The following is a 16,400-nucleotide window of genomic DNA, read 5'->3' on the forward strand; positions in this document are numbered from 1 at the left end:
GTAGTAGTATTTCTTTGTGGGGGCTAGTGCAATTTTTATTGTTTTAGCAAAAATATAAGCCAATATAAATTGTTTTCTCCATTGAAGTAGAAGTGGACCGTAAGATAATAACAACTTAAGTATTTTGAGTTTGGTTTGTGTTGGTTGCCGTAGTAATTTACTACCGTAGAGTCATGACAACAATTGCATCTCATGGAGATTTTGTATTGTGTGTAAGGTGAGTGTTAGGATTTTAGTCCTACTATACAAAGCATATTACTTGAATTTTCAATAAAAATGACTATTTGTTTCTGGTGGTCTATTCACGCTAGCTAGCTGACATTATTTCATTGTTATTTGAGTTTAGTTATTTTGGTTAATGTGTTTAACTGTTTAAAAAATATTGATTGATAAGACGGGCTGAGGTAAAGCTTTATGAGGAATTAGATGTTTTGCAGTGAGTATGCAAGATTGTGAAGTTGATTTATGGTATATAAAATTAGCCAACTTAACGTATGAATACTTAGAGAAGTTCTTCGATTGAGATAGGATATTCATAAATAATTTGTTTGTTGTTGGTTATTATACAAAAGAACTGACTACAACTTCATTACTAACTTTTGCCCAGAAATAAAACTAATAATTGTACATATAAAAGAATACATAGAATTTATGATGATAAAACAGAAGGAAAAACACCAGAATCAATCATATATCAAGAGATAATACATACTGCAATCATCATTGAGTTTATCTGGCAAGATCTCAACTGAAAGGAGATAATACATACTTCAATCATCATTGAGTTTCTCTGGCAAGATCTAAACTGAAAGGATAGTAATTGACCTCAAAAGCTTTCACATATCTTAAGAAATTTACTTTTAAATCTTACCCCAAATAGAAGATAACAAATACATGGATCCTCGCCAGGAGCATTTTTTTTAGATCAAAAGCCAAACTCTAGTAGAAGAAAACAGTATAAATATATTTTTTTCCTTCAAAGAATTCCATGTAAAACTATTCTTAGCTAGGTAGATCAACAAAACAAAATATATTAACCATGGAGGCAGTACCAACATCAAATATAAACATATGCAGATGAGAACGTATAAACTACATATAGAATTTATACTTGCATGAGCCTATGGGGAGAAAAAAATATACATTAAGAAAGCAGTAAAACTCCTGCAAATAGAAAAAGGCTGCACTTTTAATGTGTAAAAAGCTAAGAGTAGAAAATAAGAAGTTAACCTTCTCCCCAGAGTTGGGATCAACAACAAACTCCTCAATGAAAAACTGTTGTATTAAGATGTTGCCCTAGTTGCACAAAATATGATCCTCTTGAACACCATAGACTTTTTGCGAGGCTCCAGCCTAGTACCGAATCCAAGCTTTACTTGCTTTGTTGGATCAATAGAATTCTCATGTTAGGAAGGACAGCTTGTACGCCATTTGCAGAAAACACAACTTAAAAAGGTAAAACGGTCGCAAGTCTCGTACTTCCTACAGAAAGAGCCTCGAGGTCGTCTTCACCCACTTGTTATGATTCTATCTACCTCTGTTGAGTGGTAACACTTTTAAAGGCTGAAGCAAAAAGATCACCAGCCTAGAAAACTCACAACAGACACATGAATGCATGAGATACATATCTAATGCCTTAAGATAACAGTTTAAATATGCAATTAGCATAATGAAGTCATGTACAGTCATTAAAATTATACTGAGCAAAGATCATCTTTAACAGTATATTTTACATAACCACAAATCTGTCAAATTAGTTATGAACCAAATGAGGATTCTCTGTCATATTACCTTGTCAAGAAGGAGCTTGTGAGCGATGCAGCTTGTCATTAATAGCATTGATTTCAAAATCTTCTAGCTCTCCAAGTTTGACCTGAAAAAGTGAAAGAAGTAAATCAAGTATTCAAATGAAGAAATGGGAAGCAATGGCTGTCCCAGAAACAAAAAAAAAAAAACAAAGCAAGCACATATGGGTTCACCTCAACATCATCCAAATCCAAATGTTTATAATGAAAGTAATGGTTTATAATGGTTTATAAATGAGCCTTCCTGTTTGAAAGCGTTAACCAGTGTGTGTTAACAGGACCTTGAATCATTGTCGAAGGTGATAGGTCAAAAACAAAAGGAATTTAACTTTCCAGTCTGAATTAAAAAGCAGTTAAAGGAGGAACAAAGAGTTATATGAATTTTTTCTCAAAAAAAGAGTTAAATGACACCGAAATTACCTGAGGAGCATGTCGACACCCATGAGACACTTAAGCCATGAGTTTGCCGCATTTCTTAAAGTTTCAGACTTCCCAGAATCTAAACAATCGGACTCTGACGGTGTTGGAATGGCTTCCAGCTTTGAAGTTGGCGAGTAAAATCGTTGGGACAGCCATTCCTGGTGCGAGATTTTCTAAGGATTCCAATGATGCCAAAAGGAGAATCTGGTGAATCTAGCAGACCGAGAACCCTTATTTATAGGTCTGGGAGACGTGGGTCAGTGGTGTTAAAAGCTAGCCTAAATGAGTATTTTTGAATGCAACAAACGACGGTATCGGAGCGAGGGGATGGAACATCGATCGAGACAATGCAGAGTCAGATTTGTCGAGAAAAATACTTCTTGTTCTTCAGAAGGGACGGCTTCGGTTTAGTAGAATAGAAGAGTACACGACGCGAGTGGAGATAAACAAAGAGATTCTTCATCTCGATTTCATTCAGCAAAATTCCTCAAAACACCAGGTGTGTGGGAACGCTTCTGATTTTTCTTAGAGTTAGCTTATTCGAAGAACACGAACCCTAGCGGCGTAAAGAGATGAAGACAAAAGGTCTGATTGATTTTGGGCTGTAATTATAAAAACACCAGAAAGCCCAAAGTTTTTCCGCCTAAAGTTAAATGAAAAGCAGAGTTTCTGTAAAAGGGACAGGTGTCGCGCTGTGGACATCCAACTTAGTGACGTGGCTTCATGTGAGAGAAGCACACATTACTTTATATAATTAGATTAGATATAATAATCTCCACCCACATGATCTTTCTGTTATATTGAGCCTGACATATGTACAGAGTAATGTCTTTTGTAATGGAATTGAAAATTATTCATATATTTTTAATAACCAAACTTAATGTCACCCTCACAAAAAATTATAATACAAATGGCTTTCTCCCAATTTTTTGTCTCCTCAGATATTATAAAATTTTAACTCATTCGAATTACTAAAATAGTGATCGAATGGCTGAAGAGTATAGCTGATGAATTCTTCTTATAACAAATTGCTGACAGAATTCGTAAGTAAATAATAATAATTGCATCTTCCAATTTCGAATGATAAGTCGTACTGTTCTAAAAAAATTCAAAAGCCTTGCAAAACTTAAGATCAAAAGTCTTGAAGGAACGTAAATTAGAAATTCCTGAAAACACAACAACCATATAAACGATGAAAATATTTTTTAAATACATAACTCACATATCGTTTTGATAACCTAATAAAATAGAAATTAAAATATATTGTAGTAAAATTACATATAAACTACAAAATTAAGAATTTCACTATAGATGGAATGAAGCTGCTCTCGACAAATCTGATAAAACTAAAGAAGGTTAGTAATCAATTTTTGAAAAATCATAGATTATTTTTTTCATTGAATTATTTGTATGCTATACCAAGAATCGTATTTTAGTATTTGTTTTAACTACATATAATAGAATTAACTAAATATAAATTAACTAAACTTAAAATAAAAATAGATTTGTTTTCTGCAATTATTTTAAGAATATATATGTATATATCTAAAATCTTAGACTTAGATATATTTTTCTATCTATCTATTTTGGTTACTTATAATTAATAAATTTGTATACATAATTGTATAGTTATCAAAAGTTAAAACTAATTTTTTAAAATTGTTGATATATAAAATACTAAATATTTAACGATTAAGTATTTATTTAAGTATAGAATTTTGTTGTTTTTTAAGTTTAGTTATGAAGTTGTATAATTATATTAAAACAAAACAATATTTCGAAATTGATTATCATATTCGAATATATTTATTTTAGTGATGATGTATGAATTATTATCATAATTTGAAAATTCACTATAAAAACAATATCAACATGAATTGTAATATATGAGTTATTACCTTAACCAAAATTATAAATTAACATTAAATATAATTATATATGTCATATTTAGCTATACAATGTGTCATCAATATTAATAGCCATGTCAATATTACATAATGCCAATATTCTGCTACTTAAACCCCAAATCCCCTAGCTCTCGTTAAGTAGCCAAATTCATAAATATACTTATTCGAAAAAACGAAAAACTTTAAAATATTTACTAATCCGACCATGCACAAGCATCCATTCTCTATTCCATCGCGATAGGATAACAATGCAACCAACTCCTCAAAAAAAAACTCAAGCTCTTTTGAAAAAAAATAAAATAATTTTAACACCTAAAATTTTTTGTTTCCAAACTTCTACAGGGAACACACATAAAAAGAAAAAGAGGACGTCCACTCGGATCACGCAACAAACCAAAAGGTGTGTCATGACTCCTAAGATATAGTATTTCCTTATTCAAAATCATACCATTTTAAATTATGAATGTATTTTGTAGTCCACCAGATATGCAATCCACCAGCGTTCAAACCAAAGTTTTATGATTGTAAGTTTAAGTGAATTATAATAATATATTCTTTTTTTTTGTAACTAATAAAATAATATATTCTTCACGGTATCTTTTCATAACTAATTGAGTTATCAAACTTGATCGCATAGGTGACTTTGATAAGTGTGACCTTTATGGTGTACAATTCTTTTCAACCTAAAAACATTATTGTTCCTCAATATCTTTCATTCTCCTTGACTGCAACAAAATAATTTCTCATCTGTTTTTCTTCCTTTAAACTAATTTATTATCATCTATTTCCTGACATTTTAATCCATCCACCTATGTCAAAAACTTATAGAAAATGTCAACTTCCAAACAAAACATAATTGAACTTAGCAAATAAATTCTTAATAATATTAAAAAATATTACTTAATAATTTTTTCAACCCCCATTTTCTGCGCGTATCGCGGACAAAGACTCTAGTGATTATAACGAATACAATTAATTAATAATGATAAGTCTCCTCTTTTATTACTTTGATTTCTTTTCTTTCTCTTTCTCTTTTGCGTATAGGTGGTTTTTATAAGGGACCAATTGTATAATCTCTGTTAAAATAGATCCAGAGAAGTACTATTGAGTGAGTTTTGTCTTCACGGATTCACATCAAATACAAAGAACTTTGCATAGACTTGTTTATAATTGTATATTTTCTTCTGACTTTTCCCAACCTAATCATTGACTTTGTTTATAAGTGCATAAACAAAAAATAATCACGCGGAGAAAAAAAAAACTAAAAGGAACAGGAGGGAAGAGGCTAAACTTAAGATAGAAGTCCATAAACTAGATGATGTTTAAGTAAAAGAAAACAAAACCTAAGTGTATCTATGTTATGAAAAGAAATCACATATAACCACGCTCTGTATTTGACTGTAGTAAAGAAAAAAAGACATTACAACGATCAACATTAGGCATGGGCATTCAGTTTGGGTCTTATCGGATCCGAGTCCTTCGAATCCTAGATATTTAGATCTAATAGAGTAATTAGAATTTGTCGGTTCGGATCATGTCGGGTTTATGTCAGTTTGGTTCTTAGATATTTGGACCAATAAAGTAATTAGAATTTGTCGATTCGGGTCCTGTTGGGTCCATATCGAATCGGAGACTAAATGAGAATTTAATTTTGAACATTTTATTAGAATTTTTATACAAATATCCTTATATTAGCTTAAGATCCGCGCAATTACGCGGAATAAATGTTATATATATAAATAATTGTTATATAGTATTATTTATTTGTATTCATTTACGTATTATGTATAGAATTAAATTAGAGTAAGCACATAAATCAAAACAACACATTTTTTTTGTTTACGATGTTTTATTAATTTTATATGGTATTTAACTAAATTTCAATGACATGGACAAAATTTCTAATGTGCGATTTTTTGAATGCAAATTTGAAAATTAAAATACTATGGTTTCAATACTTTTTCAACACAAATTTATAAATTATCATATTTAAGTACTTTTTTATGTTATATAGTTTAATTTTAAAATATATTAATATATAACATGAATGTCTAGTAAATGAAACCTCATATTCATACTATTTATGGTCGTTTGTATCTTGTTATTACCAAAAAAGTTAAACTATTGATCACAAAATTTTAGTGTCAAACATTTAACGATTTTAGTAATTTATAGTCATTTTAAAGATTCAAAATGTAATATACAAGAAAAAAAATAATTTTTTATTATATGGTTAATTTGGTTGTTTAATATCTTTTAATAATATAAAATTAAAAAAATGAGGTAAAACACAAAAATTGTTATCAAATATTTATTATTCATAATCATTAATTGTTATATATACGTTAATCATATTAGATAATTCTGTAACTTTTATTTAAGGAAAGTGTGAAAATAATCTTTTGTACACTATTTGTCAATTTAATAGTTAGTTTAATAAAAAATATAATATAAATTAAGATGAATCAACCTATTTCTTTAATAATTCTGAATTTCATTCTCGTGGTGACACGTGGCTACAAAACAATATTGTAATATTTTTCAATTAATATATAAGAGATTAGTTATTTTGTGAGATAGTTATCAAAGCTTTAATGTGGTCATGTGGTATTTCAATAGGAGTCGGACTTCAATTGTAGTTTTAGTTGATAGTTTTTTAATGAATTACTAAGTCCAAACATCTCACATGATCAATAGAAACAGCTAGAATAAACAAGTCATGCTACTATCTTGAATCAGCACTTAAACGGGTTGTAATATAGCCAAGGCCCATCATTTTTCGGACTTAAAACCAGTTGAAATGGGTTATAAATAGGTTATTAATACAAATAATAACGCATAATCAGATTAAATTTTGGGTATTTGGAGTATTCCATCAGATCTCAGATTTGGGTCGGTCGTGTCTAAGAACCGCGAGTCATTTACAACAAGATTCAATGGGGCAAAATAGCATTACCCATCTGACCAGTTTTTTGGATCGGTTTGGGTTTTGGGTCCGGATTAAATATCCGGACCTAACAAACATTATCTCAACATATAAAAAGGATTAAAGGAGCCATTTTAAACTTTTGGACCAATCAAAAAGTTTAAATCGCCAATTCACTGCTGGTGGGTTAGATTGGGCTTCTGCATTTCATAAAATTTCCATTCGGCCCACCCTGGCATACGGACAAACCTGTTTCATCTTCAAGCATCGAGAGTCTTTCCCTCGAGACTCTTCCACTTCATCTTCTTCAATGCCATATTTTTTCCTCATCTTAAGATGTTTTGTTTCACCTCCCCATTGATACTTCTCCTATATAAACTCTATGTCTAAACCTAAATCTACCCTAAATCAAAATCCATGGCCATGAAATCCACAGCAAAATGTCAGTTTTCTACTGGAAATCTCCAGTCACCCGTCTATTTCAAAGGCTATGGCGGAAATGATAGAAACCGTGATCTGGAGGGCAGGGCCGGCTCAACACTGCTAGGGGCCCTAGGGCAAAAAAAAATTTTTTTACTCTCTAAAATTTATATAGATATAATGTTTAAAATATTTTTAAAATTTAATCAATAATATTTTGTATATTTTGTAATGAAAATAAAATCAAATAATTTTGGGCCCTTTTCAATTTTATTTATTGTATTTATAATTTTTTATATATAAAAATATAGATTTATAAAAAATTGGACCCCTTATTTATTATTACACGGGGGACACGGACTCGGACCCGGAACGGTCGCACCGCTTGTCCCCTCTTGTAAGCCGGCCCTGCTGGAGGGAGATACGAGGAATAGGTGGTGGCCGAGGAAGAAGGTACTACTTGATGTGCGGTCAGAGACTGTTTGGAGGACACGAAGGCGGTGGTGGTGAGTTAGGAGGTGGAGTCACGTACGAAGGTGGTCATTATCAACCAAAATGTGAAGGTACTCTCAGTAACATTGCAAATTATGATTGGTTAAGACAAACTGAATTAGACATCGTTCCACCCATTAGCCAGTTCCAAACACTTTAACAATTAGGACCATACGTGTATGGTAGATCTTTTGCAAACGATTTAGCATTTTCTTGAACTGTGACTACCATTTTTTTCATTAAGATTTCTTGACCTCAGATACAAATATATCTTTGGCAGGAGCTTTTGCTGCTGCTATAATTTTTTCTGTGATAACCTCAGGATCCTCTCTACGATAAGCCCTTGAAGCTACAAAGGTTCCCGCTGATGAATCAGTTCGACTCAAAAAATGCAAATTAACATCTTCCTTTATTCCAGGGTAAATAACACTCGCTTGCTTTTGAAAATTATATTTTTTCTCTAGAAAACAAAACTCTCTACTATGTATTCCAGTTTTAATTATAATATCATATATGAAAAGTGTGAGTATAATTAGTGATAAAGGAAATTCAAAACTATTGCATGACTCATTTTAGAAAGAAATCGGAAGCTCAAAACTCAGGTAGGTATACACTATACTTATATCTTTGAGATCAGCCTTAAAAATGATGTACTTTGCTGCAGATAACATCAGTGGCTGGAGCAGAAATACATAGAATTGTTGCGCAAGTGTAAGGAAACTTAGATCACATGGACGACGACTCAAGAAAATGGTTTTCATAAAACTCTTGAAGAAATCTAAGCAGATAAACTTGGAGAGTGATAAAGAAACCAGATGGTGGTATTTGTGAAAGAAAGAACTTTGGTGTTATGAATTCAGCATGGAAAAATCAGATTTCTGATTGGCTATCAGAAATTTGTATAGACAAAAAGTGACGCAAATCTTTATGTCTTGGAAATAAGAAGTGAGTATGAAACAGAATTGGAAATGTAAATATCAAAGAAACCAATAACACTCCAAAATCGATTTAAGCTTCTTGGATCCAATGAAGAAATGTGTCCAGAAGATATAACTATACACTCAACTAGGGGTGTTAACCTTTTAGTATAAATACATCTCTTGTGAGAACTTTAAGCAAGAAAGTAATGACAGGTTTATGTTTCATCTTTGTCCTCTTCAAGCCTTAAATTTTATGTTCTTACTTTCATATAGTATGAGAGAATGGACAACGACATGGAGCTCTATTTGCAGCCCTCTTTAATATTTCACACAGTGTTACTATCCTGCTCACTGAGCGCAACTACATCCATTAAAAGTGTCAGTCTGAGTCTTCCTCTCATGTCAAGGCCTTCTCGGCTTCATAAATGGATCTTCCAGAACCTCTTGCTATCATCTCAATACCGAATATCAATTGGTCAGATTGAAGTTTCCAACACAGATCATCAATCATGGCCAGTGGCCATGCCATGCAAATATTCTAGGAGGGTAAATTTCACAATAAACTAGTTTTTGTAATATTTTCTCAGTTATTTTTTCTTAAAGAAATACATGTAATTTTTTCGTAAGAAAATCCACTGGGTTAAATGACCATCCTCCTAAAGAGCTGGCTCCGCCAATGGTCATAGCCTCATAAGGTGTCTTCCTCTATATTATTTGAGCTTCAAAGATGCATTCAAACCGTTTCCAAGATTGATAAATGGATGATTGATTACTTGAAATTAAAAGTTTATATGATTAGCTTAGCTCAGCTGGAAGTAACTTTGAAAATTGTTCCGAGGCTAACTGATTTTGTTGATAGCCTTGTCCGCTTGTCGTATGAAGCATCTCAAACCTACGTATCTCCTCATTTGGCCTTTCAAGTCTCAACAAATGACTCAAGCTTCCTTCAAAACAACAACTATACTCCGTACGTACTCATAGTATCAAGATCGTCGGGGCAGGAACAATCGCTTTGGGAGGATCATACTCTATGTCTCTACATGGGAACGTGGCTTTCATCAACAAATCTCGTTGTCAAACAACAACTCTTAGTCATCTGATTCATCAAATAAACCAACTTGTCAGTGCAATGAAATGCTACACCAACATTTTTTTTATCGTATGTGATATTAGCGTTGTCAACATACGTGATAATCATCACTGAGTGGCGTTGGTCTCCATAAAATAACACTTTCTTTAGTTCATATTGTTGGAAGCTAATAAGTCCATCAATTAGAAAATTTACTAGCCAGTCTTAATTTGGATGAAGTAAACCCATAATCTGTGTTGGATTAACTAAAGTTTGGACTATTACCGATGCGTTTATTCATTCCATGATTAAGCAAACCTCGCCGCTGATTTTTGCTCTCACCAACGTAAGTAGCACTTAGGAACAACATTGGATCCTTCCTTTTGTCCACTAAACCAAATGGCCATTAATTAATAGCATCTAAATCTCAATTAAGATACCTTTATGGTCATGCAAACAACAGTAAAATAATCTTCCGTTGTATCCTCATATGACGTTACAGTCAGAAATGACGGGTTTGAGACACCCATTTATTGATTTCTACTGCGATAACACGAAACCACCCATTTGCTTCTTGTATGTAATTTTCCATTAAAACGTTTAATTTTGTTAAGTAAGGTAAGATAACAGTAACACATGAGTTCGAACCAAGCATTTCTAGACCTAAAATAACATCCCCCCCCCCCCCCTCCATTATTAAAAAAATGTATTTTCTACAGTTTTCATGCATATTGGAAATATAACACTACAAGAAAACACAAGTTTTACGAGGGCAGTTTTCCTCGTTACTTCGTCGTAAAAGCAGTGTTACGACGAATTAGCGAGGAAACCCGTTTCGTCGTTATACGTTTGTCGTAACGCATATATCCTCGCTAATTCGTCGTAAGGTAGCGAGGAAATAATTTCGTCGTAAAAGCGAAGGAGGATATTTCATCGTAAAGACCACGTAAAGATTCCACGTAAGGACGTCGCTAAGTTTCCTCGTAAATACCACGAAAAACTTTCCTCGTAAAACCCTCGTAAATAAATACTCGTAAAATAAACGTAAATACCTTGACAGCTTTCCACGTAAAGAAAACATAAAAACCTTGATAGATTTCCACGTTATTTCCTTGTAAATGTTTCCTCGTAAAAACCACGTTAAGCTTACACGTAAAGAAGCCGCAAAATTAGCTACGAATTTACTTCGTTTCATTATTTTATAGAAATATAAAAAATTATAATTATAAATATAATTTAAATTATTTAAATTATTAATAAAATTAAAATTCTAAAAAAATCAAAACCAAAATATTTTATATATAAATAAGTTTTGAATTCATAATACAAGAACCGAAATTAAAAAGAACTAAGGGTGGTCGTTAATCGCCTCGTAGAATTCATCACTCCTCGCCTGAACATCCGCCTCGGCATGTGAGTCGTTGGTCGGTGACTGGCCTGGGATAGGATTTTGTTGTCGCATGGTCCTCAACAAAGTCGCCCATTCCGGATTTGTGGCCGCTACAACGTCCAAGAAGCCCTCGAGTCCACCCATACGAGATCGCAGCTGAGTAGACTCTCTACGCAGCTCTTCGGACTCCCTACGCAGCTGAGAGACTTCATCATCCCGTCGCTGAACATAAGACGATGTCGCTCTCGGAACATCGTTGACGGAACCAATCCCCAACGTCCGTCCCTTTTTTTTAGGGACAACCTTAAAAACAAAAAATAAATTTTGTTAGTAAAAATTTAAAGTTAAATTAAATGAATATTTAAAAAAATTAAAATTTTAGAAAATTTACCTCCTCGTAAAGCTTATCCACTTCAGGTGTGGATAAGGTGACGGGTAATCCATCGGTGGACTGTTGGGTCAGCTGGGTCTGGCGTTCTTCAACCCGAGCAGCCAAATCGTTGTAGATTTGCTCGGACTTGCCATCTATAAATCGGCCCGCCTTGTTCTTGTGGGTCCTCTCGTAAAGTTGCATAAGAGACGGGAATTCTCCCGTCTCTTTGGCCTAAAAAAACATTTAAGAAAGTTGTTAATTAGAATATATATAAAAATATACTAAAAATTTAATATAATTAAATTTTTAATTACCATTTCCAAACGGACACCGGCGTGGGGTTTTTGGCCCGTAGTGTGAAGCATCGGCCCGTTCCCGTGCTCATCGACTGTGTTACGGGAGTTAGAGCAAGACTGGGCGATTCTAATGGAATCAGGAAGACGCCAATATCGGATGAGGCCATCCCAGACATCCGTGGTGAGCTCAGCGGGTTTGCCACGCTCATACCCCTTCACGATCCAGTCACCCTTCCAGTTGGAGACCGTGTCCAACAAGCGAACTTTCGCCTTCGCGACAAACTTCTTCCTCACCCTCTCAGTGATCCCCAAGGCCCAATTATATTTTTGCTGTTGGAAAAAATAATTTATAATTAGTTTTTCAGAAAAAAAATATATATAAATAATAAAAAAATTTAAAGATATATATTTAATTAATAGAACTTACAGCGTAAATTTTGAACCACGTCTTTCTGACGTAGTGGGGCGTCGTTTTCCAGTTCGGATGTGGCATGGAGAAGTAACCTTTTATCGTGTCGGTTACGTCCGATGCAAGACATCCGTCAATCCCCCACCTGAAAAATACAAATTTAAAATATAAATTATTTTTTAAAGTTATAAAAGAATTTAAAAAGAATAAAAAAATAATGAAACATACCATAAAGTTCCGTCCGGTCGGTCGGGGTCGATGACTGGTAAACCTTCTCTGCCTGGCAGACGGAGAATGTCCTCTACGGTGTACTGCGAGTAAGGAGCACTCGGAGGCACCATCAAATCGGGATGAATCTCGGCCGCGGGCATCGGAGGTGCCGGCATCGTAGGAGGCACAGGAGGAGGAGCCATCTGGGGAGGCACGTGAGGAACCGATGGTGCACTAGAAGAAGGAGATCCAATGACTCTCTGAGTGTACTGAGTCTCGGGGACAGTCTCCTGACCCGAAGAACCGGGAGCTGAAGAAGACGACGGGTCTAAACGACTACCCGGCTCACCGAACATCTCTCTGTAATGGGCAGTAAGTCTACCTTTTCGAACCTGAGAAAAAAATTTAATTTTTTAAATTTTCGTGAACAATATACTTCCCAACATTATCCACCTAATCAACACTAAATAACATAAGATCCGTAAACCTATCTAAATTCCCTATACTAACCACCTAATCTATCCTAAACTAATCAAACTAGAGAGGAATTAGAGAGACTTACCATTGCTACGAATTAGGGAGGAAGTGGAGAGGAAGTGGAGAGGAAAGACGGAGCGAGCTCGCTCGGGATATATATAAGATTACTTGTCCTCGTAATTTCCTCGTAAACTTACGAGGAATTACAGAGGCCCGCGTTTTCATTTACGACGAAATAGCGACGAAATACAAAGGCCCGCGTTTTCGTTAACGACGTTTTTACGACGAAATGGGTTACGTGGAATTAACGAGTTAACCAGTTACGAGGAATTAGCGAGCCTTTATTTTCTATAAATACCCACAACTTTCCTTCTCAAACCACACACACAAACTCACAAAACACACCCTATCTCAAATCACACTCCTCACCAAAATACTTTTCAAATTAGAAATATTTAAAAAAAAAAGAAGAAAAGAAGATATTAGAATTTATGTGGGTGAGACTTAAGTCTCGCCACATATAATTCTAGTATCTTTCTTTTTTTCTTTTTTCTAGTTTTTATACTATGAGGAAGTAGCTAGTCTCGCTTTTCACCAAATTAGAAATATTTGGAAAAAAAGAAAGAGAAGAAGATATTAGAATTTATGTGGGCGAGACTTAAGTATTATAATTGCTGGAAGTCTTGCCACATGTAAATCTGGTGTCTCTCTTCTTTTCCTTTTTTTTCTAGTTTTTAAGTCTACGAGGTTTTTACGACGATTTCTGTTACGAGGTGTTTACGACGAAATCATCCTACGTGGAATTAAAGAGTGCCTCCTTCGTCATTTACTTTACGTGGTATTTACGTCAATTTACCTTACGAGGTCTTTACGACGATTCCGTCCTTCGTGGAATTAACGTGTTTCGCTTTCTTTATTTTTTTTTACTTTCGTCGTTATTTCCACGTAAGCTAACGAGTTCTTTACGACGATTCTGTCCTACGTGGAATAAACGAGGATTACGTCGTACATTCGACGTCAAATTACGAGGAATTAACGAGCAGTACGTTTAAATCCCTAAAATCCGAAACCCCAAACCCCAAAACCCCATATTCCTTATCTTCTACTTCATATATTCCAAACCCCATCTCTTATTTCCATTCCAAACCACAATTCCCACATTTACTTATTTATAAAACAAACTCCCACAATTTCTTATTCATAAAACAAACTCCCACATTACCTTATTCATAAAACAAACTCTCACATTACCTTATTCATAAAACAAACTACACAAAATCAAATACATCAATCGGATACATCGACATTCTCGTCATCACTAGAAATATCATCATTTTCATTAAACTCGTCTTCTACAGCTTCGTCTGTGGCATCATCGGTAAGATCTTCGTATTCGTGATTATGCGGATCAATGAGAAGGATGTCATCAACTTCTTGTTCAGGTTCCTCGACTTCATTTATCTGTTCTTCTTGCAATGGTGGTTCTTCTCCACTGATGATTCGTCCTCGAGGTGTAACTTTGATCACTGCTAACCAATTTATACCCGAATCTCTCATCCGAGGGTATGGAAGGAAGCTAACTTGGTCTGCTTGTGAAGCTAAGATGAAAGGCTCGAATTTGTTGTACCGACGTCCACCGTTGACATCAACTACACCAAATTTGTTAGACCGAACACCTCTGTTGACGACGGGGTCGAACCATTCACATTTGAAGATGACGCATTTCAGCTTCAGTATCCCTGGAAATTCGACTTCAATAATCTCCGTCAAGATCCCGTAGAAATCTGTTTCCCCTTTCACACATATTCCATAGTTACTGGTCGCCCGCTGTCTACCATACTCATATGTGTGAAAAGTGTAGCCTCGTGTGAAATACATCTGTGATGTGGTGACCTTTACAAGTGGAGATTGAATTACTTCGTGTAACCACTTAGGATAATCTGCATCGTCGTCATAATCAACCTGCAAAAATAAAGAGAACATTAAAATACAAATCATGTATGAAAAAATAGTTTGAGTTATAATACCTGATTCCGCAACCACTTAATGAAGTGCTGATCTTTCCTTTTGTCTACGTCACTTGTGGATATACCAGGAAATGTTTCTTCGACTTGAGAAACAAATAGGCTGTAAAATTAATCACATTTCATAGGAATGAATCTCTTGCAATTATATAATTAATTATATGTGTTTTGAAGTGTCCATATATGTTACCTTTCAAAATAACGCATCAATGGATCCTCGCAATTGAGTAGAATATAGGTGTGTGCACTATGAGCGTCTTGTTCACTCGACCACCAAACCTCTTTAGACTTCCCACCGAGTCGTCCAATCTGGCTAAAGATGTCTGGAACACCAGCAACTGCATATGTTGGCGCAACTCCACCATCATCATATCTTCTTGGAGCTCTTCTACGGGTACGTACTTTTGACGCAAAGTAGTACGATGTGAAGTGAGAAACTTCTTCCGTCAAACTTCCAGCAATTATAGAACCTTCAACTTTGGCGAGGTTCTTTGCTTTTCCCTTCAAATATTTCATGGCTCGCTCATACTGATACATCCATCCGTAATGTACAGGTCCACGAAGCAATGCTTCATATGGGAGGTGGACAGCTAGATGCTCCATGACGTCAAAAAATCCAGGAGGAAATATCTTCTCCAAGTTGCACAATAAGATGGGAATGTTCTCCTGAAGCTGTTCTACAACTTCTTCTTTAAGAGTGCGTGTGCTCAGATCCCTGAAAAATGCTCCAATGCCTTTTATATTCCAAAAACAATTAAACACATTGTTAGTCGTATATTATTTTGCAAACTAGACCGTTATAAAATTATTGTGATATAAAACACTACGAACCTGCAAGTGCTTCATGTACGTTTGTTGGAAGTAGCTCCGCAAATGCAAAGGGCAGTAGTCGTTGCATAAAGACATGACAATCATGACTCTTCATCCCAGAGAACTTTTGACCCTTTTCAACACATCTAGAGAGATTTGAAACATACCCATCGGGGAACTTCACTTCTGATGCCACCCAGTTGAACAACACCGACTTTTTTTCTGAAGACAGTCTGAATATCGGAACGGGAACTTGTCCATTGCTTTTAATATGTAACTCGCTTCTTGAGCAAATATCCGGCAAGTCCAACCTCGATTTTATGTTGTCTTTTGTCTTCCCTGGGACATTCAATATTGTATTCATGATGTTCTCAAAGAAATTCTTCTCTATATGCATCACATCGAGGTTGTGGCGCAGAAGAAGATCCTTCCAATATGGCAACTCCCAAAAT

At 34.6% G+C, this 16,400-nt stretch overlaps 2 long non-coding RNA genes across 2 annotated transcripts; one reads left to right on the forward strand and one right to left on the reverse strand.

Moving 5' to 3' along the window:
* Positions 1 to 1,013: 1,013 nt before the first annotated feature.
* On the reverse strand, positions 1,014 to 2,842 carry LOC106351989. The gene is made up of 3 exons (XR_001271478.3): positions 2,226 to 2,842; positions 1,792 to 1,873; positions 1,014 to 1,585 (listed from the first exon to the last, which is right to left on the reverse strand). It is a non-coding gene; the product is annotated as an uncharacterized LOC106351989 (long non-coding RNA).
* A 5,053-nt stretch (positions 2,843 to 7,895) lies between these two features.
* LOC106426083 lies at positions 7,896 to 8,997 on the forward strand. Its single transcript, XR_001285249.3, has 3 exons — positions 7,896 to 8,041; positions 8,251 to 8,389; positions 8,635 to 8,997. It is a non-coding gene; the product is annotated as an uncharacterized LOC106426083 (long non-coding RNA).
* The last annotated feature ends 7,403 nt before the right edge of the window (positions 8,998 to 16,400 follow it).

The sequence above is a fragment of the Brassica napus genome, chromosome A9 (assembly GCF_020379485.1).
Source record: "Brassica napus cultivar Da-Ae chromosome A9, Da-Ae, whole genome shotgun sequence".
In the NCBI taxonomy this organism is placed as follows: domain Eukaryota; kingdom Viridiplantae; phylum Streptophyta; class Magnoliopsida; order Brassicales; family Brassicaceae; genus Brassica; species Brassica napus.